Raw genomic sequence first — 4,395 nt, 5'->3', positions numbered from 1 at the left:
TTGATATTTTTACTGAAAACAAGACAAAAATACCAAGTAATTGTGTGTGTGTGTGTGTGTGTGTGTGTGTGTGTGTGTGTGTGTGTGTGTAGATTAAACATGAACGGGCCAAAACGGACATGGCAGCAGGTCAAAATCAAATACAAGAACATTCTGCAGAATGGTATGGTCCCTGACTAATATTTAACAAAGCACAAGCATATATTGTACCCAGAAGGTGCCTGCTCACACATTGTCTGTACTGTTTTAGCAGTGAAAAAGAATACCCACAGACAAGGCACGGGTGGTGGGTCACCAAAGGCTGACCTTACCCCAGCAGAGGACATGGCCTTGGAGCTAAATAAAGGCAGGCCCGTCTTAGAGGGGATCCCTGGGGGGAAAGAGACGAGCATAGGTTCCTCCCAAGATGCCACCCGCTTCATTCAAGGTATGTCCTTCCATCTCTACATGGGATACAACCACATTCATATTGAATCAATTTGGACTGTCTGACTTTGGTTTACCTATTGCCTTGCAGTGTCTGGCAGCACTGTGTTCCTGTTAGAGCCACCAGCACAAGCACCAGACGATGCTGATCCAGTGAGTACTCCATCAAAGGCATACTGTAGGCCTGGCATGTCTTGTCTACTAGCTTCAATATGAATCCGATTAAATGTGATAGGGTGAAGGCCCCAGTGCAGCAGCAACAGCACATGATGGAGACGATGATGAGGAGGAGACCATCTCTCTGGATTCCAGAAGGCATGAGGTATCATGTTAAGACTGTGAAAGTACTATTTACTCTACAATGGTGAGGAGTCCTCATCAAAATCAAAAAATCTAATTTCTTTTACAGGACCCAGATGCTATACAGTGGGAAAACCAGCCTGGCAACATAGTGCGTATTAATAAAAGGACACCACATCCTGCCAAATTCCAGCTGCGCTAATTGTATTGTGTTCACAGAGCTCACAAGCTATCAGAAAGTTGTATGGCAACCACCTCCGGTGCCAAATAGAACTGGCAGACATAGACATTCAGTACAAGAAGAAAAAGATGGAAAATCTTGCACTGGAGTTCGAAATAAAAAAGAGGACAATTAGGAAACTGGACCTTGAAATAAAAAAACTTGAGAGGGAGGTGAGATATGCCTTCAAAGTACACTGTATGCTAACTGTAACACAAATGTATTAATCATTATTTTTCTTTCCTCCCCCAGCTCCAAGAAGATGACACAGCTCAAAATAAAAATTAGGTATATTCTCGTAAAGTCAAGTGAGCCATGACATATGAGCTCTTATTGTGAGCACACAGGACGGTGGCATCTTTCTAAGGTTTTTTTTATTTTCCCAGCAATCAGTACAACCAAGTCATCGTTATAAGGCATCGCCCTCTTTTGCCCACCCCCCCAGCACCAGGTGTGGCCACTAGCCTATATGAAGGCCCAAAATTGTGTGTTCCTTTCTGCTCTGACAATGGCATGCCCATTCGTGCGAGATGTGGTGGATGAAGAAGCACTTGTGCTGAGGAGAGCCTTCAGGTGAGAAAGGGTCTTCAGGGACCGGTTGGACCCACTGGCCTTCCCTGATGACCATCTATATGAAAGATACAGGTTTTCTGCAGATGGCATCAGGTATCTATGCAGACTACTGGGTCCCAGGATTAAGCACCGCACTGCACGGAGCCATGCACTGAGTGTGGAGCAAATGGTTTGTGTGGCCTTGCGCTTTTTTGCTAGTGGAGCCTTCCTGTACTCAGTGGGGGATGCAGAACAGCTGAACAAGGCCACAATTTGCCGCACAATAAGGAGTGTGTGTCTGGCTATCAAAGCATTAGCAGATGTCTTCATCTCCTTCCCTGGCCACAGAAGACTATGTGACATCAAAGAGGAGTTCTATAGGATTGCAGGTAAGAGGATCTACAAATTACAGGACAACTGTTAACACATAGTAGGATACTCATTACTTTGTGTGACAGGTTTCCCCAATGTCATTGGTGCAGTGGACTGCACACACATAAGGATAAAAGCCCCCTCAGGTGCCCATGAGGCCGATTTTGTGAATAGGAAATCCTTTCACAGCATTAATGTTCAGGTGAACATAACTTTTTGATATTGTCCATTGACGAACACTCTGCATTGCCAGTGATGTGCATTGATTGGTGTAATATTCCTCATCTTATGATTTCAGATGGTCTGCAATGCTGACTGTGTGATCAGCAATGTTGTGGCAAGATGGCCTGGCTCAGTCCATGACTCCAGAATCTTTCGGGCCTCTGAAATCTATCAGTGCCTATCACAAGGTAAGCCACACAACCCCTATTTATAACCATCATGGCTGTGTCAAGAATATCACTGTGTTTATGAGGTAGTAATGATGAGATTTTGTGTTGACAGGTGAATTCTCTGGTGTGTTGCTGGGAGACAGGGGGTATGGCTGCCAGCCTTTTCTCCTGACACCTTTCACAGACCCCCAGGAAGCACAGCAGGCCTACAACCATGCCCATGCCAGGACCAGGGCCAGAGTTGAAATGACCTTTGGCCTCCTGAAGGCACGCTTTCACTGCCTTCACAAATTAAGGGTCAGCCCTGTTAGGGCATGTGATATTACTGTGGCTTGTGCTGTCCTTCACAATGTGGCCTGCCTGAGGAAGGAGAGGGCCCCCAGAGTGCCACCAGCCATGGACTGGGACAATCCGGCAATCTTCCCTGATGACGACAGTGGTCGGCTGCTGAGGGACCAATATGTGTTGAATTATTTTAGTTAGTATGTGTGCTTTCAATTTTGGTTAAATATGTCCTGCGGTGGCAGAGGAATTTGGGTTTTTTTGGGTTCGTTTTTTGACGAATTTGGCCTCTTATGATGTTTGTGCGGTATACTGTGTGTAATACAAGGCTGCAGGGAGGCTACTGCATCCATTCATTTGTCTGTTCAGTTGATGTGTATGGATTTGTCCTGCATTTATTTTAGTGTGCAGACATGCAGGGTGTGTTATACACATTCAAAGGTCTGTATATGTATCATTTTGTATAATATGCTTAGATTCTGTGCTTTCCATCTTGTAGAGTCACTGTGACTTCAGTTTTGAAAGGAGCTGATGGTTTACCTGCTTTGTTTTGTCCTTATTCAATAAAGGAACATAATGTTACACATTGTGTTTTTATATTCATATGGAATGTGTATTTGTTTATATGACAGAGTACTAGGGCCACACTGAAGAAAAAGGATAAAGTCATAAATTTATGAGGCTGGTTCTTTCTGCAGAAAAGCTACATATTGTTTTTACAGTTTTGATACTTATGACAATGTGATACTTAATATTCTGGCACATCAGCATGTCTTTGTTTATGAAACCATACTGAAGTACAATTTCACGAAATGCCCCACATCTGTCATTTTAACAACTGTCCTCCTTTAAAACAACTGGTTACAATATTATGACTTGTGTTTTTTTTCCCCTCTGTGGCCCTAATATTCTAGCATTTTATATATAGCCTTATAGTCTATGGGAAACTGTAAATTATCTAATGATAGCAACATCATCTAAAAATCATTTTTTATCCAAAATCATTGAAATTAATGATCACAAACGTTTAAATAACAGTGGGTCTAGTTATATGTGATAACAATGTATAGTGAGCAGTGAAATAACTATTGGTTTCCATTTGTGGTGACTGCTGACTGACATTAGGGATGAGATTAAATAGATCCTGGAATTTAGCCTGGTCTGGAGCAGGCTAGCTCCACAGAATAAATCTCCATGGTAATTTATACCATAACATATCCTCCTGCCCCCTATCCATCTTTAGTGCAACCGGATTACGGATCAATTGAGCCAGGATCACCAAGATATCCTGGCTTAATCCCTTATCCTAGTTTTGTGCAACAGGCCCCTGTTCTGAAAGGCCCCAGAGTCTAACACCACTAAGCAAGCGACACCATGAAGACCAAGGAGCTCTCCAAACATGTCAGGGACAAAGTTGTGGAGTAGTACAGATCAGGGTTGGGTTATAAAAAATAGAAAAAAGTTGGAACATCCCACAGAGCACCATTAAATCCATTATAATTTTTTTTAAAGAAAATGGCACCACAACAAACATGCCAAGAGAGGGCCACGCACCAAAACTCACAGACCAGGCAAGGAGGGCATTATTTCAGAGAGGTAGCAAAGAGACCAAAGATAACCCTTAAGGAGCTGTAAAGCTCCACAGTGGAGATTGGAGTATCTGTCCATAGAACCACTTTAAGCCGTACACTCCACAGAGCTGGGCTTTATGGAAGAGTGGCCAGAAAAAAGACATTGCTTAAAGAAAAAAACGCAAACCCAACCCATGCTTAGGCAAACCCAACACATCTCCTCTCCCCGAGAACACAATCCTCACAGTGAAGCATGGTGGTGGCAGCATCATGCTGTGGG

The 4,395-nt window shown here is 43.3% G+C and overlaps 1 long non-coding RNA gene across 1 annotated transcript; it reads left to right on the top strand.

Annotated features, from left to right (window-relative positions):
* Positions 1-1,003: 1,003 nt before the first annotated feature.
* LOC139374297 (uncharacterized) lies at positions 1,004-1,862 on the top strand. Its single transcript, XR_011627658.1, has 3 exons — positions 1,004-1,119; positions 1,199-1,234; positions 1,333-1,862. It is a non-coding gene; the product is annotated as an uncharacterized lncRNA (long non-coding RNA).
* Positions 1,863-4,395: the final 2,533 nt, after the last annotated feature.

This window comes from Oncorhynchus clarkii, chromosome 19 (genome assembly GCF_045791955.1).
Source record: "Oncorhynchus clarkii lewisi isolate Uvic-CL-2024 chromosome 19, UVic_Ocla_1.0, whole genome shotgun sequence".
NCBI lineage: Eukaryota > Metazoa > Chordata > Actinopteri > Salmoniformes > Salmonidae > Oncorhynchus > Oncorhynchus clarkii.
This window is presented reverse-complemented; position numbering and strand designations above follow the sequence as displayed.